A 25,985-nucleotide genomic window follows, 5' to 3' on the forward strand; every position below is an offset into this window, starting at 1 on the left:
AATTTTACTCTATTTTACTCCCCATTGTGATAGTAAATCTTTTCCCCATATTGTGATACGTTTCTGTACAATGAAGGGGCAAATACCTGCTTCAGGTGCTTTCACTGTAATCATGTATCGACTTTGTAGACATCCAGTGGCTCTCCCAATTTCTGCAGGAGGATCTAAAGGTGTCGCTTGGATCTTTTCAGCCTTCTGATGTCTCCACTGTTGTACTAGAGTTTTCTCACAAACTTCCAAGCGATGTTGTGGCAACTGCCCTTGTTTTGAAAACTGTTCCGGATGTTTTCACTTTCCTCTCTGAAGAAGAGCAATTCATAGACTTCTAGTTTGACCAGTGGGGTCAGAGAGGTGTCAACCTCATTGCCCAATCGCTGATCAAACTCCAAAAACTATATAAATTGAAATCCCAAACAAGCGTCTTTCTTTTTTGCCCTGACCCTGACTGTGAGTGTCCTTCTTTCCGTGTCTGCCTAGCGACATAAAGGTGTCACTAAAGTCCAGCCCCTTGGCCAGCACAGATGAGAAATCACTGTTACCTGTGTTCCGGAATCCAAGAGACCTGTAACTCTGATTGTTTTGTTAATACAGATCAGACTACAAGTTCAGTATTGTTCTTTTTGGTAGTGGCTACTTTCCCTATGACTGGACTGAAGGAGCCCGGAAGGGATGCTAGACAGAGGTTTTCCATTTACATCCAGCTTGGAGCAGCACTGATTGGCATGGTGTCTTTCCTTTTTACATCCTGGACAGCAAAAAGGTGGGTTTGAGTTTTGTGCTGGCTCTGGGCAAACCTTTGATATGTGTCTGGGCTTCCCACATTGGAAAGACAGTCTCTTGTCATTCTGTGATGTTTTCTTGTTTTGCTGAAGGCTGAGCTGAGGACTTCAAGGGCTTTTACAGATTTTTCACCCCTTGCTTCTGCTTGAAGTGTTACCCTAGGAGCAGCAATAGTTTTTGTAATGGATTGTGAAATTTCTTTTTCTCTACAAACCTAGATCATTTGATGTAAAGAAGGCTGTGGATCATGCAAGGCTCTAATTATTTGTTTACTTTCTTCACTAGTATTAACATCTCGGGTTTGGTTCTCTTTGCTCACCTGAGATTCAGGGTGGTGGTTTGAGACAGTCTTTTGCCTTTGATGACTCTGAGCCAGACACAAGAAAGAAATGGAGTCTTCAAGATCTTGGATTTTTATTGGTTTCTTGCGTTGTTTATTAATTCTTATCTTACAATGTTCTCTGTGCCCAGCTGAGGTGTTCTGCTGCTCGGACACAGGACGACTCCCCTCTCGATGGGAGGCCACAGCCTCTTTATACTCTTTACATGTGTCTTATTTACAGTTATGTGCCAATACCTATCACCTGTACTAACAGGGTCATCTCTACTCTGACCCAATCACCTTAAACTACTTTGTGCTGCTGTCACATCAGAAGATGGAGGCCAGGGGAGAAGAAGAAGAACCAAGGGCACCCCCCTAAATCCTCCATCTTGTTCCCCATTCACCTACATTCTAAGAACCCTAAAACTACAAAATTTTCCATCTGGTGATACGCAACACTACTGTCTTCTCGCCTTTGTGACCTGCAATTCTTCTTTCAGTGTTGGAAGTTTTTTCCATGGGCTGAAGTCAAAGACTGGCAACCGCCCCGGACAGATCCCAGACCTCCCTGGCCAGGATTCAAACCCTCTGGTTCAGGTCTCAGTCCTCTCTACTGAGGTCTGTGACCTTCCATGGCATCCACAAGAATGCCCTGGACTCCAACAATAAGAATTAATAAAATCCTGATCCAAACACCAAAACTGCCTCTCCCGTGCTGCAATCCCGGCACTGGCAGAGGCTGAAAAGAAGTTGGAACCTCGACAGGGCTGCTCCCCATGGCAGGCTTACACCCATGGTGGGGCTGCTGAAAGCCTCTTTGGCCATGCTCTGGGGTCACCCACCCCCATGGCTGGTGACTCCTGCTGTGGGAGGGCCACAGGGACCCCGCTGGCGTAACCCTGGGTCCATCACCTCTGGGGCTGGCCGCAGCCGCGGCACCTCTGCTGCCGGTGTTTGGGGCCACCCGACCCTGCAGTGGGCACAGGGGCCAGAGATGGCACTGTACTTGGAGGATGTGAGTCTTGGTGGTTACAAAATGGCACCAGCAGCAGCACGCACGATCCGTGTGGGGCGCCGCCATCTTGTTGTACAGAAAAACACAGGGAGCGGCCATTTTGTTGTATGGAAGGTTTTTGCAGAGAGCTGCCATTTTGCTCTATGGGTGGCTGTGTTGCACATGCACAGTAATGCTGCGGGTAATTGCCTAAATTCCTGTACTGCTTGAACCTGCTTTGTTCAAGGGGCTGTTGTTTGGAGCAGGCAGCCCACTGTCAGCACCGGGGGGTCCCTACAAGCCCAGGTAAATCACCAGCAGGATGGAAGGGGCCCCTCACAGGGTTCACTGGGACCGGGCACGGGGCTATTCTCAGGTTTGGCGGGATCGGAGCCGGCTGCAGGTCCTTTGCATCTCTTTTGCAGTAAAACCATCCAGCGGTACCTTTGCAGTGGTTCTCCTCAGTGGTTCTCCTCTGTTGATGGTGGGAACAGAAAAGGAAAATCAAGGAGCATCCTCTGGATGCAGTGGAATGTTGAAAAAACAATCTTTTAAGTCAATGACAAGAGGCCAGTCTCTTGGGATCACTGAAAGAGAAGGAAGTCCAGGTTGTAAATGCCTCATGTCCTCTATCACTTTGTTGATCTTCTCAAGCCATGAAGCAATCTCCAGGAATCAGAGAAGTCTTCCTGTGAATGACAAACACTGGGACTATTTGTGGGTTTGATGTGGCCTTTCTGTAGCTGTTCGCTCACTAATTTTTTGAGCGCGTTCAATTTTTTCTGCTCAAGAGGCCATTGATCTATCCAAACATGCTGATTGGTTTTCCACAATAACTTAGTAATGGTAACTTACTTAATAATAATAACCTAATAACAATAATAACCTAATAATGGTAACTTAATGAGTGACAGGCATCGCTGTGGTTTCCATTAAGAATCCACTTCCATCTTTGTTTCCCACTGGGACATCACATCTCTCCCCCATACCGTGATGCACTTCCCGATGCAGGGCTTGATGTTTGCTGTCTTTCCTTCGGGACCTGTGACAGTAATCATGGATTCACTTAGATGACGCACTGTATCTCCGTCAATCCCTGTGAGGAGACTGTACGTTTTCATCAGCTTCCAATCTGGCGGCCAATGTTTATGATAAATCACAGTGACGAGCGCCCCTGTGTCCAGCATGCCTCTAATCTTAACTGTTTTACCAGAATCCACGTGTGTCAGACTGCACTCCAGCTCTGGCCGTTCCCTGGTGATATGTTTTACCCAACGGACAGTAGGGACTGGGCTAAAGCCCTTAAAAGGTATTTCTTGGTGTACAGCTCGCTTATTTCATTGGCAATGCAATAGCAATAGCTATTGGTGTTTTTCGTTTAATTACCAGTGGAGCATTGTGAGCAAGAACTAAAACCCTCAGCTCTTCATTACAATTTGCTGAAATGACAGCAGGAATAACTGAAAATCCAAGATCTCTGTTACTGTCCTTACTGTGGTTGGATAGGGACAGGCAGCGCGGAAGATCTCGGGCTGTAACGGAAAGGAAATACCCCAACCCCCCTAAGATAAGCTATCTCTAAAGGAATGTAAGCTCTACTAATGTGTGCCAGTACTTTTCCATCCCTCCTTTTAACCCAGGAAATGTAGCAATACCCCTCTGACATAGTAAAGACCCCAGAGTATATAAACTACATTTTTGAGTTAATAAACGCCTTTGTAACCGTCTGCCACGTTGGTATATGCGCTTGTTACTAGGCCCGGCAGTACCAGCAGAATGTACACGCCGTGCTGTCTGTTCTGAAGACCAAGCCTCCACAGTTGCTGAAAAGAAACAGCAACAAGTGGTGCCGAAAGCCCGGGAAAGAAAGGAGACCTTGGTGGACGGGATCTGCGCTTGGAAAGAGCACAGTGGGCAGTGGTCGGCCGGCCCGACCTACTGCAAAGGAGAAGAAAAAAGGGGGACGCCCCAAGGGAGCCGCGAACGGCATGGAAACCTTAGCGAAGGTCGTAAGTCTGATTGCAGCCCACTCGAAAGTACTGTGGGACCAAAGGGATTTATTTCTTGCTATCGCAAGGTTATCGGATTTAGGCACGATTTCACACCCCATAGACATATTAAATTCAGAGGGGTGGGAGAGATATACCGCTGCCCTGGCTGAAGATACAAAAGCCACCGGCAGCGGAAAAGTTTTAAAAGCATGGGGAAAAGTTGAGAAAGCATTGCGGAAAGCAATAGAAGAACAGGAAACTTGGAACGCTGCAAAAACGTGTTTATTTGCCGTTACGCAGCCGGGGAAAAGGGACCGCGGGACTGCGGAAACCCCCGGAGGGATGCAGGGAGCGAGGGAGGGGGGCTACAGTGCCGCGGAACCCCCCGGGGAAATACGGGAAGCGGACGCATTAACCCCCTCCCCGAACGCATGCCTGAACCCCCCGGAGCCCACAGGAGAACCCCAGACCCTCCCGCGGGAACCCCCGGATCCGAAACCCCCCGAAAAAACTGTGGTTTTCCCGATCGTTCCTCCCCGCCGCGTCCAGGGTCCGAATAAGAGCGGTAGCGGCACCTCGCCGGGTTCAGCGGCGCTCCCGCCAAGCGCGCCGGCTAGCGAACCTCCGGCAGAGCCCGAAACCGCGGTTTTTCCGACCGCCGAGTCGCGGTGCGGGAAGCGCGGGACGCCGAGAAAATAGCCAGAGCTGCTGCGCAGACGGCAGCCCCGCTGCCACCACCGCCGCCATATGGCCAAGATGGCGCCGACCGTCTAGCGCAGGGGCGGGGTGGCCAATCGCCGCTGCCGCCGCCGCCATGTGGCCAAGATGGCGCCGACGGTCCAGAGCGGGGGCGGGGCGGCCGACCACATGGCGCGGAAAACCCGGAAGCGCGAAACCCCGCGACTGCGCATGCGCAGGAGACCAGCGGAAGTCTGGACCTGCCGGTCTACACAGCGCACGCGTGGGAGAGCGAGGGGGTGCGGACACGCGATCGGAAGCCGCTCCCAATGTCACCTTATAAGGGAGGGGGCGAGCCCAGGGGGTGGGTATGGGACTGCCCCCACGAAACGCGCCGGCGCCACCCCCGGGAGGAGAGGAGGGGCCAGGCGCGGGAGGCGGAACGGGGCCGAGCCCGAGGGGACGACCGAACCCACCTGCAGAAGGCGGAACGGGGGCGGAGCCCGACAAAAAGGCATAGCAAACCGGAAGCCTACCACCAGTTCTCTTCCGACACGGAAGGGAGCCACAGCTCCGCGGCTAGTTATACAGAGAGCTCCGAGTCCGATTCGGAAACGGAGATAACAGAATTTATGAGGTTTACAGCGAAACCGAGCAAAGCTTTTAACAATGTAAGGGAACAAACTCAGTGCAAACTAACCGATTGGGGAAAAATAAAACTAGCTTGCGCCGAATGGGAACCCGCGGCTGCGATACATGCATTCCCGGTAAGAGTTACCGGTTCCCGGCAGAATCAAAGGCGGACCTATACCCCGCTGAGTACAAAAGAAGTTCAGACTGTGGTGAAAGCGATGCAGGAAAGAGGAATTAATTCAGCCCTTGTGTCCACACTGATAGATGGCCTTTTTAGCAATGATGATATGCTGCCGTTTGACATCTCACAGGTAACCCATATGTTTTTTGACGGGGCAGGGTTGATTGTATTTCAGCAGGAGTGGTCAGACCATTGCACAGCTGCCCTAGCTCAAGCCTCAGGGCAGGGACAGCCTCTTCATGGCTCCACCCTGTCCAGACTGATAGGCAAACATGACGATGTGGTTACACCACAAAACCAGGCCGCGCACCTCACAGCAGAGGAGGTGAAAGCAACAACCAGAGCAGCTAGGGAGGCCATAAGAGCGGCCTCTCGGGTAGTGGACAAATCAACACCATGGTCCACTATTAAGCAGGGGGAAAGTGAAAGCTTCATACATTTTGTAGATCGTTTGCAAGCTGCAATTGACTCGTCTACCCTGCCTGCAGCTGCAAGGGGACCTGTGGTGACTGATTGTCTGAAACAACAGTGTAACACTGTCACCAAGAATATCCTGGTCTCCCTGCCAGCAGGGGCCAGCTTGGCTGACATGATCAAACATGTGGTAAAGGAAGAACACCTAATACCTATGCAGGCAGCAGTTCATACCATAACCAATGCCATGGCATGCTTGAGGTGTGGCCAAGCAGGTCATATAGCAGCAAGCTGTCCCCAGCCAGCACAGCGGCCTGTGGCAGCACCCTCGACCCAACAGCGCCAGAGACCCACCTGTTGGAACTGTGGGAGAAATGGTCACATGGCCAAGGAATGCAGATCCAGGTCCCAGGGAAACAGAAGGGGGAGGGGGCGTGCGGGCCATACTCAGCCTCCTCCCACTGCGAGATGGCCCAGCCTTCCCAATACCCAGTGGGGCAGGGGACCTTCATACCCCATATATATACAGGAACCAGTCAGTATCTCATCCCCGCCAGCCATTCAGTGGCAGAGCCACGCACCACCACCAGCAGCAATTACGTACCCTTCACCGTCACAAACTGCGCCAGCTTCACAGGGTCAGCAGGGGATGTCCCAGAGCGGAACCCCTGGGTGGCCCTGGTCATGAAAGTAGGGAAGGAGCCCATGAGGGTGTGGGGGACATGTCGCAGTCAGGACCCTCATGTTTTAGGGCTTCAGTTTTTGGCAGACACTGGATCAGACTGCACCATTTTTCCCCAATCACACTGTCCCAGACATTGGCAAATAAAAGAAGTCCCTCCGGTGAACGGGGTGGGGGGACAATCCAGGGCATGGAAAAGCACCCAATTGGTGGCTATAACACTCCACACAAAAAAGGGGCCAGAACAAACAGTTGCCATTTACCCTTACATTTTGCAGGATTCTCCACCCTTAATAGGAAGGGATGTCCTGGCTATGCTCGGAGTCAGGATTACAAATTTATAATGAGGGCCACTGCCTTACACCCTCTGCTGCCAATCAAATTGACTTGGAAATCATCAGACCCTGTATGGGTTGAGCAGTGGCCCCTGTCCGAGCCTCGACTGGCAGCTTTATTAGAACTGGTTGAGAGGGAACTGCAAAAGGATCACATAGAACCCTCCGTAAGTCAATGGAACACGCCTGTGTTCCCAATTCCCAAAAGGTCTGGAGAGGGCTATCGCTTAGTCCACGACCTTCGAGAAGTGAATAAAACAATCCGACCCATAGGTCTAGTTCAGACACTGTTACCCATGAACTCAGCTATTCCTGAAGGACAGCCATGTGCAGTATTGGACAATAAAGACTGTTTCTTTTCAATACCTTTGCATCCTGAGGACAGGGAACGATTTGCCTTTTCCGTGGTTTTCCCGAATGGCAAGTGGCCCAGCCTGCGTTTCCAGTGGAAAGTGCTACCTCAAGGTATGGTCGACAGCCCAACCATCTGCCAGATCACCATGGACAAAGCGCTGACGCCAGTCCGACACTCCTATCCCGCTGCAACCATCATCCAGTACATGGACGACATCCTGGTCTCAGCACCATCAGCGAGCCAAGTGGATCATCTGGTATCCAGGATCACAGAGATCCTCCAGGCCAACGGCTTCGAGATCCCGAGCGCGAAGATCAAGAGAGGACCCTGCGTCACCTTCCTAGGAGTGGGAATCACAAGCTCCTACGTGACACCTCCCAAGGTAAAAGTCCACCGAGACGTCAAGACGCTCCACGACGTGCAACACCTGGTAGGATCACTGCAGTGGCTTCGCAACATCGTCCTGATTCCTCCTGAGGTCATGGACCCTTTGTATGACCTCCTGAAAGGAAAGCACCCCTGGGAACCCAAGGAGCTGACACTGCAAGCAGTGAGCTCCCTCGACTTCATCGAACAGCAGATGTCCATTGGCACACTTGCCAGATGGAACCCAGCGATGCCTCTGGACTTATACCTGCACTTCACACCAAAGGGTGGAGTGGGAGCATTGGCCCAAGGACTTTCTGAAAAGGCCCGACCAATCCAGTGGGTGGTCCTTGGAAGACCTGCACGTGCATTTTCCCCAGCAGTAGAATGCATCGCTAACCTCATCATGAAAGGCAGGAAACTCGCCTTGAAACACCTAGGGACTGAGCCAACGAGAATCCACCTTCCTTTTCGCAAGCAATCGACCATAGAGTCAACCACAATTTCGGAGCACCTAGCCCTTGCTCTCATCAGATTCGGAGGAGAAATCTCCTACTCCACCAGACCACCTTGGACTCAGCTGCTGACCATAGTCGACATAGACATGCCACCAAAGGTCATGGACAGACCACAGCCAGGACCAACAGTCTTCACAGATGCTTCCTCCACGACTTCTACTGCGACAGCAGTGTGGCAGGCAGAAGAGCAATGGCATTGCATCAAAGCATGCGACCCCACACTGTCAGTGCAGCAACTGGAAGCAACAGCAGTAGTCTTGGCGTGTGGACTCTTCCAAGAGGAGCACCTTAACATCGTAACAGACTCTATATTTGTGGCAAGGCTCTGCCTAGCCATGGCAGGACCAGGTGTGTCAACAGCAGCAGCAGCCCTAATGCTAGAAGAAGCACTCTCCTCACGAAAGGGCACTGTATCAGTCATTCACGTCAATGGCCACAACCCAGTCAAAGGTTACTTCCAGATCAGCAATGACAAGGCAGAAGCTGCAGCGAAAGGTGTCAGGACGTTGCAGGAAGCCCGTCAATTGCACGAATCCCTCCACATCGGACCCAAAGCACTGGCGAAGAGATGCGGAATCACAACAGCGGATGCAAAACATGTAGTGGCTACCTGCCCTCACTGCCAGAAGTCACCCCTGTGAACTAGTGGGGTCAACCCAAGAGGTCTTAAGCCCTCAGAAATCTGGCAGTCGGACTTCACCTTGTGTCAGCTGCTGAAGCCTCGATCATGGCTTGCAGTAACAGTGGACACGTTCAGTGGAACGATCGTAGCCACTCAGCATCACAAGACCAACTCTAAAGCCACAATTCAGCACTGGCTGAAAGCCATGGCGTGGCTTGGTATCCCCAAGCAGATCAAAACAGACAATGGTTCCAATTTCATTTCTAAACCAGTGCAGGAATTTGCCTCCAAATGCGGGATCACACTAGTGCAAGGTATCCCATATAACAGTACCGGGCAGGCTATAGTCGAGCGGGCAAATCAAACCCTGAAAACCAAGATAGAGGTGTTGGCAAAAGCAGAAGGCTTTACCAATTCCATTCCCTCAGGAGAGCAGGCGCGTATATTGGCAATCACATTGATAGCATTGAATCAATTCCCTAGAGGAAATGAAGCAAACAATCCCATTCAAAAACACTGGGCCTCCAGAGCGCTAGAGGAGGGCCCGCAGGTTGTAATTAAAAATGAGCTGGGTGAATGGGAACAGGGCTGGAGATTAATGCTTACAGGGTGAGGGTATGCAGCTGTCAAAAAGGACGGAAAAATCAGGTGGTGTCCTATTACATGCCTCTCCCAGAGGAACGAGACACACCACCAAGCCGTCAGAAAGCACCAGAGAAACCTGCGCGGGTGAGACCCAAGCACCAACGATATGCCTGTGTGATTTTGTTATTGGGGTTTGTCACCAGAGGACAAGCCAGCCCAGATTACTACCCACATCAGCCGTTCAGGTGGGTCATGAGACACCTTACCAGCGACAAGGTGCTCAGAGACATCACCACACCAAACAGTCCATCCTTCGTGCTCCGTATTACCGATCTGTTTCCAGGACAACCAACGGTAGATCCCTATTCTCCACACTCATCACACATGTACCTATCCTATTGGTGCCCAGCTTCAAACGCAGGAAAAAGTTATTGTAACAACCCCGGGTGGGGACATTGTGGGCATTGGGGCTGCGAAACCATAGTAACAGATGCCAGGCCGTCAGGGCCTGGGTGGGACCCACAAGAGCCTGACAAGTTCCTACAGTTCACCTGGGCACCCGCAGGTTGCAAAACACCTCTCTTTGTACAGGGAAACTCCTACCGAAACAGCTATAAAATCCCTAAATTTCGAAAATGCATATACTATTACATGACAGTCTTGCAGCCCAATCATCCTAGTTGGACAGTGGGTAAAGCATGGACAGTGGTCCTTCAAGGGTCAAAAAAGTGGGTGAATGTGCGAATTACCAGGCTTCAACCCTCAGCACCCCGAGCGGTTGGACCCAACAAGATAATTAAAAGCACGCAGACAAGAGAAACATGACCTACCGCAAGCTGTACCCACAAGCATCACCAAAATCCCAACTAGTGATGCAAAAGTCTTTCAGATGGACCGATTAGCCAGGTCAGACCCAGACCAAATCCTTCGTATGTTAGAAGCTACCTTCCTATCCCTGAACGAATCTAACCCTAACCTAACCAATTCATGTTGGCTTTGTTATGATGTCCAACCGCCTTTTTATGAAGGAGTTGCTTTAAACACCCCATTCAGTTACTCCACAGCTGATGCACCTCACCAGTGCAGATGGGACACACCTCGCAGAGGTATTACTCTAAGTCAAGTCACAGGCCGAGGCAAATGCTTTGGTAATGCAACCCTAGCTGAGCGAAAAGGGAATGTCTGCACCAGAGTTGTAAAGCCTAACAGAAAGAATAATAAGTGGGTAATTCCAGCTGCGTCTGCAATTTGGGTTTGTCAGAGATCTGGAGTAAGTCCGTGTGTATTTCTTCCCAAGTTCGATGATTCTAACGACTTCTGTGTCCAAGTTCTGATTGTTCCTAGGGTCCTGTACCACTCAGACGAAGAAGTGTACAGTCTTTTCGAAGAATCCAACAGACTCCACAAAAGAGAGATACTGACAAGTGTAACTATCGCAATGCTGCTCAACTTGGGAGCAGCCAGCACGAAGACAGGTGTTTCGGCCCTGACAACCCAACACCAGGGTCTGTCTCAGCTACAAATGACTATAGACGAGGACCTGCAGAGGATCGAGAAGTCCATTTCCTATTTGGAGAAGTCAGTCTCCTCGCTTTCAGAAGTGGTCCTGCAGAACAGGCGAGGACTGGACCTCCTGTTCATGCAGCAAGGAGGTCTGTGTGCCGCCTTGAAAGAGGAATGCTGCTTCTATGCGGACCACACCGGAGTCGTCAGAGACTCCATGGCAGAACTCCGAAACAGACTGGCTCAGAGACAGAAAGATAGGGAAGCTCAGCAAGGCTGGTTCAAATCCTGGTTTAACCAATCCCCATGGTTAACCACTTTAATATCCACTTTGGTAGGCCCATTGGCAATGCTACTTTTAGCTGTTACCTTTGGACCATGCCTGCTGAACAAGATAGTCTCATTTGTCAAAGCTCGCCTAGATCAGACTAACATTCTGTTCATAGGCCAACATGAAATGCTGTGAATTTATCAGGGAATATTGCCAGTCACAAGATTTTCCAAACTTGCCTGGCAAAAAACTTACTCAGGTTTCCAAACTCCTTTTTCCCTTGTTAAAGCCTAACCTTCTACCTCATTTAGTGCCTATATCTATATATATATATGTATAACTACCTCGTTCTTTTGTGAAAGGAGGGGGGGGAGATGTGGTTGGATAGGGACAGGCGGCGCAGAAGATCTCGGGCTGTAACGGAAAGGAAATACCCCAACCCCCCTAAGATAAGCTATCTCTAAAGGAATGTAAGCTCTACTAACATGTGCCAGTACTTTTCCATCCCTCCTTTTAACCCAGGAAATGTGGCAATACCCCTCTGACGTAGTAAAGACCCCAGAATATATAAACTACATTTTTGAGTTAATAAACGCCTTTGTAACCGTCTGCCACGTTGGTATATGCGCTTGTTACTAGGCCCGGCGGTACCAGCAGAATGTACACGCCGTGCTGTCTGTTCTGAAGACCAAGCCTCCACAGTTGCTGAAAAGAAACAGCAACACCTTACCTATAATTAGAAAGTCTTGTCTCTGTTGTGAAGTACCAGTAACTTCTATGGGAATGCATTCACGGCAAGAGTCTTTTATGAAACGTACCAATTTGGAAGTTGTCAGTTCACATCGTGTCCCTGGGGGTAATAAGTCAGAGTGGCTTGGGAGATGGCTGGCGTTTCACAAACTGCACCTGCCTCAGGTGTTCCCCAGGTACCCTCAGGTTGTTCAGGTGTTCCAGTCATTGAGCTGCCATTACTTGTTTCGCCACACGATGGCACTGTGTGCTGCTTTTTGCATGGCCTCAGGATGTCCTCGATGGCCTCTTGTTGCCACTTGGCCATTGAGCAGCCACCAGGGCTAATGGGGCCACCGGGGTTAACAGGACCACTGGAGCTGCCAGAGGGACTTGAAAGGAGGAAGTTGATGTCCCCCAAGTGTCCCCAGGAGGTGACCCCTGGCCAGGTGGGTGCTGCCCTCCCACAGCCACTCAAACTCGTTTACTGCATCCACCAAGTTCCCAAGGACAACAGGGAACACCCTCTCTGTCCACTCCAGTTTGTCCTTGATGCTCCTGAGACACTCTTTCAGCTCCTCAGGGAGCTCAAGGGCTGCCACACACGCGTTCGTGAAGCGATCCAACAGCCCCAGGGCCTCCTTCACCCGCCATCCCCTCCTGGCCTCTTCCCTGGTGTTGGTGGCCGCCACTGAGGCCCGGGCCCCAGGCAGCAGCCAGCGCGCAGCCATCAGGTTGTCCGTTGCTGTTCCCCAGGTGTCAGGACCATCCTCAAGGTCCCAGACCAGGTTTCGGGGACCTCCTCCTCAAAGTTGACATAGATCTCCATGGCCTTCTCAACCAGGCGCTCCCAGCTCTTAAAGAGTGTGGCCACCTGCCCCTCCCAGGCACTGACCACGACTCTCACATCAGACCAGTCATCCTCCATGGTAGCCAGGGCCTGGCTCAGGAAGGTGACACCACGCTGGCCCAGGGAGGTAACACTGCCCTGTTCCAGGGTGTCATGGAGGCACTGGCTGAATGTCCTATCTTCATGTAGGGACCCTGGGTACAAGGCCAGCAGCACGTCCCCGTCTGGCCCGGCGATGGTGGCCGCCAGCTCACCCAAGGTGGCCACCACGGACACCAGAGCCTCCAGCACCTTGGAAGAACACAGCTGGGGAGGGGACAGGGGAGGTGGCACTGACCTTGTGGCACTTGTGGCTTCCTGGGGTAGCCTTTGTCCCCTCCCAGGGTCCCCTTTGTCCCCTCCCTTGAGGAGCTCAGCTTTCTCCTTTGTCCCCCTGTCACCCTCTCTTCCCCTCTGCCACCCCCTGCCACTGCCTGCTGTCCCCCTAGCCCCTAGTACCCCAGACCCCATCTGGGACCCCCAAACCCCTCCAGGATCCTCCAAACCCCACCTGGGATCCACCAAAACATGCCCAGGAGCCCCTAAACCTTACCTGGGACATTCAAACCCCAACTGGGAACCCCCAAAAACTGCACAAGTCCCGCAAGGCCCCACCCAGGACCCCCCAATTCCCCCAGGACTCTCCAAAAACCCACCTGAGACCCCCAAAACTCAGCCAGGATTCCCCAAAACCCTCCCCAGTAGCCCCCAAACCCCTCCAGGACACTCCAAACTCCACCTGAGATTGCCCAACGTCCCCCAGGATTCTCAGCCTCTCCCCAGGACCCCTTGCTGAGATATTAATTTTAAAGAATTAAGGACTTTAGTTAAAGTAGACGTGGACTTGCTGACGTAGACTTCCCTTTAAGAATAAAGGACTTTAGTTAAACTAGACATTGCTGACGTAGACTCCCCTTTTACATTGAAACTTCCTTTTTTTAACATAAGCCGGATTTAAGGAACCGATAAATCAGGAGACCTGTCAACTTAATCAATAGACTCCAAGGACACAATGTGATCATAAATCAATAGTCTTGAGAAAACAGGATCCAGGTGTCATCAACACTAAAAGGTTAAAAAGGCAAGCGAGGAAGACGCATCTTACTTCATCATTTTGAGACCCCACCCCCTAAAAAGGACCACCGACCCATTTCAAAGAACAAACTACGCATGCTTAATTGCTTTTTGGCTAATTACCATACGAAGCGGGGAATGGGATGGACCAGAGTCATGAATATGCATTTGTGTTTTGGGTATTTAACACTTTTGTACATAAAAAGACCCTGTGATCATCTGTAAATTGCGCGTGTGTATTTGGGAGCCATCCCGCACGCTGCCCGGCGTCGTGATAAACATACACTTTCTAACTTCAAACTGTTAGAGAGTCTTTGACCGTCATAGTTGGATATCGGTATTAGATCAATATCCATATTTTTTTAACAAATCATTGCCACCCCCCGAGTCCCCTCCCTGCTGTTCCCTACTCTCATCATGCGCCGGAATTGTTGCAGTATGGAGTGATTCGCTGAGTACAGGCCGGGGAAGCCCTTGGGACTCTCCCGGAAGGCGAACATGCTCGGAGCGGCGCCCGGTGACAGCCTCGGGGGAACGGGCCCGGAGCGCCCTCAGCGACACACCTGAAAATGGCGCCGCCGCAAAGAGCGCCGACCCGTGTGACGTCAGAGCGCCACCACGCCCCCTCCGCTCCCACCCGCCGGGCCGCCCGGAAGGAACACGCCCACTGCGGGCAGGGCCGGGGGCACGTGACCGTCACCAGGGACAGGGCGTGCCACCGGTGGAGCCACCCAGTGTCACCTCCCTGTGTCCCCGGTGCCAATCCCAGTGTCACCGCTCCTCACCCACAGTGTCACCTTCCCTGTGTCCCCGGTGCATCCCAGTGTCACGCTCCCACCCCAGTGTCACCATCCCTGTGTCCCCGCTCCCACCCCAGTGTCACCTCCCTGTGTCCCCGGTGCCATCCCAGTGTCACCGCTCCCACCCCAGTGTCACCTCCCTGTGTCCACCAGTGTTTTGCGAAGGTCCCAGGGGGGGTTGGGCTCTCCTGGGAGGACTATAGGGGTCCCAGGGGAATTTTGGAGGGTCTCAGGTGAGAATTTCAAAGGATTTGGGGTTTCCCAGGTGGGCTCGGGGGCTGAGGGGGGTCGGGGCGAGGGGTCCCATGGCTGGGGGAGGGGCGGCGAGTGAGGGCCCCGGAAAATTGGGGAGGAGGAGGGGGGGTCAGGATGAACCCTCAAGGTTTGACCACGCCCCCCTCCAGGCCCCACCCCGTGTTTCTGACCCCGCCCCTTGCTTCTGGACACGCCCACTCCATGTCTCCGCTCCTTTCCAAGTTCCAGTTCCACATTGTGGCCCCGCCCCCTCCCAAGGCCCCGCCCCAGAGGAGCCTCGGCCACGGCCCCGGTTGTATTTTTATCCATTTTTACCAACCACAAATCACCACAAATTGTCCCAAAAAATACAAACCTGGAGAGGGGAAGGGCGGGGGGGTCACAGACACACCTGTGACATCACAGCGGGGAGGACCAAGGTGGGGTTTGGGGGGTCCAGGTGGATTTTTGGGTGGATCCCGGTGGTTTTTGGGGGCTCCAAGTGTTCTTTTGGGGTATCTGAGTGCCTTTGAGGGGATCCAGGTGTCCTTGAGGAGATTCAGGTGGGTTTTAGGGAGGATCCAGGTGTCCTTGGGGGGTTCAGGTGATTTGGGGGGGGAATCCATGTACTTTTCAGGGGGATCCAGGTGGGTGGTGATCCAGGTTTGAGGGGGATCCAGGTGTGGGTGGGACCCGCTTATCCAGGTATGATGCCACCTGGGCATGATGTCACCCACCTACCCAGGTGTGATATCACCAGCTCACTTGGGCATGACATCACCTACACAGATGTGACATCACATCTCCAGCACCCCCATCCAGGTGAGATGTCACCAAGTTACCTGGGCATTATGTCACCTTGCTGTGACATCACGTGCCCGCACCCCTCCATCCTGCCCAGGTGTGACGTCACCAACCCACCCGGTGTGACCAGGTGTGTGGTCATCCAGGTATGTGATCTTCAGGCTCACCTGGGTGTGGCATCACCCTCGTACGGAGCTGTCCCTTCCCCTCCACCTCTGCACCCATCCCAGGTGGGCCCTCACCTGTGTGTGACCACCACATTGCCCAGGTGTGACATCACCCACCCAGATGTGACAGGTGTGCCCAGTGTGCACTCTGTCACTGTCCCATCCCCTCCCCCGTGTCCCTGTCCCCACACAGGTCCCAGTGTCTCACAAAGCTGTCCTGGCACCTGTCCAGGTGTGACACCACCTGTGCCCAGGTGTGCCAGATGTGCCCAGTGCCACTCTGTCCCTGTCCCCTCCCCATGTCCCGTCCCTGCACAGGTGCCCCAGTGCCTAACAAAGCTGTCCCTGCACATGGAGGGACGCTGCAGCCCAGGCAGGTGTGACCCCCACCTGTGCCCAGGTGTGACAGGTGTCCTAGGTGTCACTCTGTCCCTGTCCCTGTTCCCCTCCCCCGTGTCCCTGTCCCCGCACAGGTGCCCCGGTGCCTGACAAAGCTGTCCCTCCACATGAAGCGGCGCTCGCAGCCCGGGCAGGTTGTCGGGCCGCAGCCCCGTGTGCGTTTTCATGTGCTCGCTCAGGTGATGTTTCATCTTGAAGCGGCTTGCGGCACTCGGGGCAGGTGAAGGGCCGCAGGTCCAGGTGCATGTTGACGTGGCGCTGGCGCATGCTGCGGTGCGAGAACGCCCTTCCCGCAGTGGCACACGAACAGCCGCGGGCCCTCGGGGGAGCCGCACCAGCTCACCTGGTCTGCAGGTGAGGGCTCGGCGCCGCCCCCCCCGCGGGGTCCGGGGGGGGTCTCCTGGTGGTCCTGGCAGGATTCCCCCAGTTCCGGTCAAAATTCCGTGTTTTCATGGGAAATTCTGCCAGTTCCATGCAAAGTTCCCTCGTTTTCGTGGAGAATTCCGCAGTTCTGGGTGAAATTCCCTCGTTTTCTTGCAAAATTCCCTCGCTTCCAGGCAAAATCCGCCAGCTCTGGGTAAAATTCCCGCATTATCATGTGAAATTCTGACGGTTCCAGTTAATATTCCCTCGTTTTCCTGTGAAATTCTGCCGGTTCTGTGCAAAGCTCCCACATTTTTGTGCGAAAATTCTGCCAGTTTGGTTAAAATTCCCTCAATTTCATGTGAAATTCTGTCGGTTCCGGTCAAATTCCCTTGTTTTCATGTGAAATTTTGCCAGTTCTGTGCAGGATTCCCTGGTTCTCTGCAAGACCCCTCCAATTCCTTCACTCCCATGTGACAATCCAGCAGTTCCGCCCAAACTCTCCTCGTTTCCGTGGGAAATCCCACGGTACTGTGGAGCCCCTCACTGCCCCCAGTGTGCACTGGCTGCTCCAGGCTCCATTCCAGATTTTTCCTGGCCCTCCCGGCTCCCATTCCTGGATTTTCCTGCCCTTTCCAGACCCCTATTCCGAATTTTCCCAACTCCTTCCCAGACCCTATTCCTGATTTTCCATTACCAAATTTTTCCATTCCTGGATTTCCAACCGTTCCCAGATCCCATTCCCGGATTTTCCATTCCCTGGATTTCCGGCTCCTCCCGGAGCCCCCCAAATGTCCCCTGCCTCATTCCCACCGGGAATCCCTTCATCCTCCCGGGGATCCTCCTCATCCTCCTCACAGGTGAGCACCAGGTCCTCCTGCAGCCACTCCCGCTTGACCAAAACCCCAAAGTTTTGGGGCAAAACTCCTTCATCCTCCTCCTCACTACCCGTCTTTCCCTCCTCTTCCTCACCTGCCCAGTTTGGGAATTTTCCCTTCTCCTCCTCACTCCCCATCTTTGGGAATTTTCCCTTCTCTTCTCACTGCCCAGTTTTGGGAATTTTTCCTCCTCCTCGCTGCCCAATTTGGGGAATTTTGGGGCCGGAACGAGGCAGTTGGTGCTGCTGGGGGATTGGTTGCTGGAGTGCGGCCGCGAGGATGACACCGATGATGAAGATGACGATGACGACGATGATGAAGGAGCTGCCCGGAACTCCCGCAGCAGCTCGGCGCACTTGTCCACGATGTGCCACATCTGCAGCACGCTGCCCACCGTCAGGAAACTCACGATGTCCCCCGGGGCCATGGAGAGGCGCCCAGTGTAGGCGCAGCCCAGCACCAGCGCGAAGGCCGCGGGGGTCCATCACGCTGGGCAGCTCGATGGAGTCCAGGTTCTTCAGGAGCAGCTGGTCATGGAAAAAAGGAGAGGAGGCGGCCAGGACGGCGCGGTGGGCGCGGAATTCCCGGCCCTGCACTCGGATGGAGACGTCACAGAGCTTCCCCTCCAGGCGCTGCCGGTTCAGGTTGGAGAGCAGCGCCGGCGGCACCTGCGGGAACTCCAGGTGCAGCAGCGAGGGGCAGGAGGAGGAGGAGGAAGGGGAGGAGGAAGGGGGGGGAGGGGGAGAGCAGGGCCGGGGCATGACAGAGGAGGAGGAGGAGGGGGATGGGCTGCAGGAGTGGGGTGGAGGGGAATAAAATAAAAATTAAAAAAGCCCCTGGGGAGCAAGGTGGTTCTGCACCAAGATCCCTGAGTTCTGCATCAAATCCCTGAGTTCCAGCCCAAATCCCATTGATTTTGGCAAATATCGCATTGATTGCAACACAAGTTCCATAATTCTGATCAAAATTGCTTAAATCTGCACCAAATCCCTCAATTCCGGCCCAAATCCCATTAATTCCAACCAAAATCCCTTAATTCTACTGCCAAATCCCTTAATTCTGCACCAAACCCTTAATTCCAACCAAAATCCGGTTATTCCAACACCAATCCTTTAATTCTATCCCAAATCCCTGTGTTCTGGCCCAAACCCCATTAACTGCAACACAAATTCCATAGTTTTGATCAAAATCCTTTCCTTCCATCCAAAATCCCATTGATTCCTGTGGAATCCTCCCATTTCGAAGTAGCTGAAATCTGACCTTACTCTCCTTCTCTCCTCCCTTGACCCAAACCCTAGACTCCTCCCCTGGAACACCTGATAAAACCTCACCACCTTGCCCCTGCGAGCCTCTCACCCTCTCTCTCTTTTCACCTTCTCCTCCCTCCCCAGTTTAGGCGGGGCTGGGGAGGAAAACAAAATGAATTCTCATGCTTAACAAAACAGAGACTCGCCTCGTCTGTTTCCCTGCCGGAGGCTGTACCTCCCTGGACGATGAACTCTCTTGCCACACAATGCAGTGAATGGTGGATGAGTGTGAGCAACCAGTGAGGACAACAGCACTGGCGCCCTGTAAATCACCCCCTGTGGGACTCCCATCTTCCATGGGGTAAAATACTTATGGGGAGGGAAATATCCAGTAAGGGGACTGGCTCACTGGGACCGAGAGATGAAACGAACATCTACCATCACAAGTCTTTCCATTCTTCATGGGAGGCAGTTTTTGCAAAAAGGACCACGCTGAGGACTCTTACCGACTCTCCTGACACGTTTTGCTGCAACTTACGGATGGTAAAGCTACTTATGGCTGATTATGGATGATTTACATGCAGAGTTCAGCACCCTAAATCAGTGATCCTCCCTCCTGTGAATCCCCATGCTTTTCAGTTTCTGTGAAGCTGCCCATATCTTTCCTACCCTTTGTTCCTAGAGTGTGGCACAGAGTGAAAATAGCCATGATGGCTTGGAGCTGCTGCTCTCTCTCCATCACTCATGCCCCTCTCCACCCCATCCCGCTGTCCCTGAAGGCAGGACAAAGTCAGGACCTGTCCAGAGGTGACACAAGAGCACTACCGCTCTCCCACCGTCCTGTGTCCTCCTTCACCCCCATATTTCCATATCCCCCGTTCCCTGCCTGGGAAGACAGTGGCCGTGCTGTCCCAGGTGCTCCTATAAATGGTGCTTTACATGCAGTTTTGAGATCCCCTCTTCCCCGCCCAGTCTGTCTTTTCTGGTCCCAGATCTTCCTTTCCCCCCCATCTACCTCCACCCTTCCTGCCATGGCTGCAGCTGCCCCCGCCCCGGGGAGGGGAGGTGAGGTGAGGCTGGGCAGCCTCAGAGAGGGCTGGGCCCTGCCCTGTGCTGCTGTGGCTCTGCCACTGCCGCTTTCGCCCTTCCTCGCTCCGCAGTCATCCTCATCAATCCGACAGAGTAACACCTGCAACACCAGTACCAAAGCTGAGACCAAACACTAAGGTCTATGCCCCTGGTGAAGAGGAGATCAAGGAACTGCACTGCTTCTGGTGAGAAGATCAAAGGCCAAAGGAGACTGAATTATTAGCTCATTAAGTGAAATGAATAATTTATTCAGTATCATCATTTCTGTTACCTTATCTTGTGTAAGCCTCGAATGGTTTTCTATTGCTTGTTATTTCAGCTAAATAATGTTCATTTTAGTTTTGTAAACCATTAAGTCATATTCCTGGAAATCCCTTTATTATGAGTTATTCAACACACCTTTTAACCAATTTATAAATGGAGGAGTTTCTCTGAGAGAAAACTCCCCGAGACCAAAGAAAAGGAGTAGCCAGGTGCTACAACTGCTCTCCTTTGGCCACTTTGCTCTTTTTAAGTACCCACAAGTATTGTAGTTTCCTAGCAACTTCCGGGGAAAAAAATCTATAAGTAAAAAAGAAACAAATGTAACCACCCAACCACAGAAAAGCACAGGGAGCCGCCATTTTGTTGGCCAAGGGAGACATCTGCAAGGCTGGGCAAGCCACATGTGAGGCCAAGGGACACCACAAAAGATTTGCTGGGACCAGGTGCGGGTCGGTCACGGCCCAGTGTCACCTGTACCTCCCTAGACATGTGGTGCTAGAGTTTCCCATGGGAACCAGTCCTGAAACAATGGGTCCTGCTTGCTGCTGGGATGGGCTGATCCTGTTCAGAACTGGCATGTCTGACTTGTTACTGTCCTATACCTGTTCCCTCAAATACCTCTTGCTTACCCCCCGATGGACCTCAAAAAGACTATAAAAGACCCCTGAGTTAACCAAAGACTTTGAGATCTCCCCACGGAAGAAGACGGATCTATTGGATGGACCACAAGGATTTTCATCTCTCCGTTGGTACCCACCCTCTCTTTCCCTTTTCTGTCTTTTTTTTCCTTTCTAATCCTTCTATTGCATTTGCTGTGGATACTCAATAAAGGTGCATTTGTTTTGATTAATGCTGATATCCCCTCTGTGTTGTTTTTTGCACTCTGAGATCAGTTAATGAACCATCACAATCCCTGCTTGTATTAGTGGACGGTGACCCGAAATAAACAGACTGGGTTTGGGAGTTCCTCTTTCCCCCTGTCTGGCGACCAGGCGACATCGTGGGCACCTGGGGAGGAGCCATGGTGGGATCAGGACTGGGCTGTGGCAGGGCCATGCCCCGACCTCCCCTGGCTGCTGGCACCCCTGGCCTGGGTGTGAGGATGGGATCTCCCCCTACCCTACACTGGGCCTTACAGAATCACAGAATTCACAGAAACACCGGTTTGGAAGAGACCTCCAAGATCATCGAGTCCAACCCAGCCCCAACACCTCAGTTACACCATGGCCCCGACTGCCACATCCAGTCTTGTTTTAAACACTACCAGGGATGGTGACTCCACTACCTCCCCAGGCAGACTATTCCATATTTAATCACTCTTTCCCTGAAAAACCTCTTCCTGATATCCAGTCTCTATTTCCCTTGGTGCAGCTTGGAGACTGGCGTCTTCTCATTCTGTCAGCTGCTGCCTGGAGAAAGAGGCCAACCCCACCTGAGCACAAACACCTTCCAGGGAGTTGGAGAGAGTGATAAAGTCATCTCGGAGTCTCCTTTTCTCCAGGCTTAACAACCCCAGCTCCCTCAGCCCGTTTGCCACAGGGTTTGTGTTCCAAGCCCCTCACCAGCCTTGTTGCCTCCTTTGGACATGTTCAAGCATCTCAAAGTCCTTCCAAACTGAGGTGCTAGAACTGGAGACAGCACTCAATGTCCAATCCATGCAACCAACCTCCAGATCTCTCTGCAGAGCCCTCTGTGGGTACGTAGGATAATTAGGGACAGGGCGACTGGAATATGTCATGTTGCACGGGCAGGGCAGAACCCCCTTTCCTCCTCAGCTAAGTCACTTGACACCCTAATTAGCCAATAACATCTAGTTAATAACGTAAGCAGAAGGAACTGACGCAATTAACACAAGTTATATAGACCCAGATAACGCAGTAATAAACGCCATTTGCCATCCACCACACTGGTGTCTGTGAGCTGATGGCCGAGCGGTCTGGGGTTGGCCGCCGTGCTGTTCCTGAACCAGGTCGCCAATGCCTCGGAGGAGGCAACAAGTGGTGCCGAAACCTGGAAATCATCCTGGAAAACGGGAGTCGCCTGGATGGGGGAAGCAGCGGCCGGGCAGCTGGACCAGCTCAGTGAGGGGACGCCCCTGGAGCTGCAAGGAGGATGGAAGCTCTCGCGAAGGTCGTATCTCAGATCCATAAGCAATGGGGAATTGATTGCAAACTAAAAGATTTTACTCTCGCTATTGCGAGGCTTTTGCAAATTGGGGTCATTGATCGTCCGGTGGAGATACTCCACCCAGAAATAGGAGATGAATGTACTAAGGTTCTGGCCGAGGAAACAGTGTCCTCAGGCTCGGGAAAGCATCTTAAGGCATGGGGAAAAGTTGTGCAGGCTTCACAAAAGGCTCTGCAAGAGCAAGAGACCTGGAAAGCTGCATAGAACTGTCTGATGGTCACGCCTCAGCTGGGGGTTGGGGCAGCCACACAGACCACAGATGAAAGTGATTTTATTGAGTGTGAAACTCGCAAGGGCAAAAGCCCGTTTTTACAGCCTCAGAGCTCGGATCAACCTACAGAGGGAAAGGAGAAGGCACAGGTATTTGGGAAGGGTTAGTGGAAGAGGCCAGGAGCACCGCTGTTAAGTCAGGGTCCGAGGGGGCCTGGGAGGGACCCCCGCCCTATGCACCGCAAAATGGCGTTGCACTACAGAGGGATGAGAGGGCACAGCCGTGGCTAGAGGAAACAAAGAAGGTCTGTAAGATAATGTGGACACTTGCAAACAGAATACGGGGGAGAGCCCAAGAGTGAACAAGGTCAGCCCAGGCACTTACCAAAAAGCATCCTACAAGGCAAGAGCCTCCCCTAGCAGGAGGCAGGGTGAGCCGAGGGGAAGGAGTGGCCCGACTCAAAGAGAAAGGGGGCGGGGTTGAAGCCTGACAAAAAGGGTACCGGAGCCCAGAAGTATCTGGTCATTCAACTTCCGGCTCTGAGTCAGACACCAGCTGGGACGAGTGGTTTCAGGAGTGTTCAATAGCTGACTTTGGCTCTGACTCCGACAAAGAGATAGTGAAGGTAGATAAAATCAATAACCTAATGCTTCTGCTTGGGTCAAAGGGAAGGGCAAACCCCACTTATGGACCGGAAAAAAATAACAGTAGTGTGTGCCGGCTGGGCCCCTTCAGCCAAGTTGGCCTTTCTGGTCCGAGTGGGGGGCAAGGCTGGAGAATCAGAGAACTTATTCACCAATAAACCCTAAAGATGTGCAGGCAACTGCCAAAGCAATTGTGGACAGAGGGACAATTCAGCTATGGTTTCCACCCTCATTGACAGTGTTTTTGGGGGGGATGACATGATTCCATTTGGCATTAAACAAACCTGCAGATTAATTTTGATGGGGCAGGAATGATTGTTTTTAAACAAGAATGGGAGGATAATTGTGCAAAGCAACTAGCCTTAGTAACTGGGGCAGACCATCCCTTACATGGCTCCAGCCTGCAGCGGTTAATGGGCACAGAGCCGAACCATGATCACCCCCCAGGCACAGGCCGAGGGCCTATGGGCCCACGAGGTCATGGTAACTCCCATGGTAACCCTTGCTGCTAGAGAAGCAATCCGCTCTGCTCCAGAGTTATTGCTAAACCATCACCATGGGCCACAATAAAGCAAGGGAAGAGTAAGACTTTACACAATTTGTAGATGCCTCCAAGCAGCAGTCAATTCCTCAGTTTACCCCCGAAGCAAAGGGCCCTGTGCTAGCAGAGTGTTTGTGCCAACAATGCAATTCAACCAGCCAAAGACATTTTGCGGTCATACCAGCTGGGTCCAGCATTGCAGACATGATAAGCATGTCGCCAAAGAAGAAAAACTAGCCCCCAATCCAGGCAGCCGTTCATACTCTAATAACTAGTGTAATGGCATTATTTAAGTGTGGCCAGGCAGGCCACATGACAATAAATTGCCCCCAGTCAGGGCAGCAGTCTCTCCACACCAGACAGCCCATCTTTTGAGTTTAAGCTGAGAGACTTATTTCCCCCACAATTAGGATTTCCCAGTCTTGGTGATTTCACGGTGAAACAAACTTACTGGTGTCCTGCCTCTAACCCAGGTAAAAGCTACTGGAATTACACAGGGTATGGATACTGTGGGTATTGGGGGTGTGAGACAATTGTGACAAGCGATAGATGGCAACCGCAACGACCTGATGAGTTCCTGCAAGTCAGGTATGCTCCCCAAAATTGTCCCGAACCAAAATTTAGAGCGAACAAGCAAATAAACACGCCCTTAAACAGAATGAGACACACCTGTAAAAACTACACAATGACAGTTTTGCAGCCAACCCATGAAGGCTGGGAGACAGGCAAAGTGTGGTCAGTGTTTGTTCATGCCTTTCCTGACTTCTGGGTAAACATTCAAATCATCAAGTTCCCACTGCCAGCACCCCAATCAGCCAGACCCAGTCTGATTTTTGCAGATCTAGACCCAAGAAAAAGTCCATACCCAGCCCCACTTTTACCCTTACCACCGCATCTGACTTTGCAGCCACTTATCAAATCTCTAAATCAACTCCTTACAATCCGTTTTTTAGTGTATTAAATGCTACCTTTACATCCTTGAACCAATCAAACCCAAACTTTACAAGTTCATGCTGGTTGTGCTATGATATAGAACCTCCTTTCTAAGGTGGTGTTGCCCTTATTGTTCCTTTTAGTTACTCATCAGAACTAAACCCACACCAGTGTAGATGGGACACCCCCCGGAGAGGAATCACTCTGAGTCAGATCACAGGCCAAGGTAAGTGCTTTGGCAATGCAACCTTGGCAAGACAAAAAGGTAATATCTGCACAGAAGCTATCAAAATTTATAGATCAACCAACAAAAAATGGGCAATCCCATTTGCGTCAGGAATGTGGGTCTGTCACCAGTCTGGAGTGAGTCCCTGTGTGTTCCTTAACAAATTTAATGACTGCTGACTTTTGTGTCCAAGTTCTGATTGTTCCTAGGTTCCTGTACCACCAAGAAGAAGTGTAGCGCCTTTTAGAAGATCCCAACTGGCTCCACAAAAGAGAAGTAATAACAGGCGTCACCATTGCGATGCTGCTTGGCCTGGGAGCTACCGGTGCAGGCACAGGTGTTTCAGCCCTCGTGAACCAACACCAAAGCCTCTCAGCTGCAGATGACCACTGAGGGGGACTTACAAAGAATTGAAAAATCCATTTCCTTTCTAGAAAAATCTGTTTCCTCGCTCTCAGCTCCTCCAGAACAGGTGAGGACTGGACCTCTTGCTATTGCAGCAAGGAGGCCTCTGTGCTGCCTTGAGAGAGGAATGCTGTTTCTACGCAGACCATACCGGAGTTGTATGAGACTCCATGGCCGAATTAAGGGAAAGGTTAGCCCAGAGAAAAAGAGAGAGAGAGAAGCCCAACAGGGATGGTTCAAATCTTAGTTCAACCAGTCTCCATGGCTGACCACCCTTCTTTCCTCTCTGATTGGCCCACTTACCATAATACTCCTGATGTCAATCTTTGGGCCTTGCATGCTAAACAAATTAGTGTCGTTTGTTAGAAGCCATTAGAAAGAGTTAACATTTTTCTAGTTGACCGCCGACAGCTGCTTTGAAGTGCACTTATTACATACATTTCATATTGCTTTTTAACTTACTATGTAGATTTTACTAACTTTTGCATTTTTATAACTTTATACTTTGTATGATTTTTAGATAATCATGAGGAAGGGGAAATGTGGGTAATTCGAGGTAATTAGGGACAGGTCATCAGAAGACGTTGCGTTGTACGGGCAGGCAGAACCCCCCTTTCCTCCTCAGCTAACATCACTTGACCCCTAATTAGCCAATAACACCTAGTTTATAA

General features: G+C 51.9%; 1 long non-coding RNA gene across 1 annotated transcript; it reads right to left on the reverse strand.

Moving 5' to 3' along the window:
- Positions 1-2,802: 2,802 nt before the first annotated feature.
- On the reverse strand, positions 2,803-12,115 carry LOC136373125 (uncharacterized). The gene is made up of 3 exons (XR_010745580.1): positions 11,956-12,115; positions 2,997-3,584; positions 2,803-2,950 (listed from the first exon to the last, which is right to left on the reverse strand). It is a non-coding gene; the product is annotated as an uncharacterized lncRNA (long non-coding RNA).
- Between the last annotated feature and the right edge of the window lie 13,870 nt (positions 12,116-25,985).

The sequence above is a fragment of the Sylvia atricapilla genome, chromosome 31 (assembly GCF_009819655.1).
Source record: "Sylvia atricapilla isolate bSylAtr1 chromosome 31, bSylAtr1.pri, whole genome shotgun sequence".
Lineage (NCBI taxonomy): Eukaryota > Metazoa > Chordata > Aves > Passeriformes > Sylviidae > Sylvia > Sylvia atricapilla.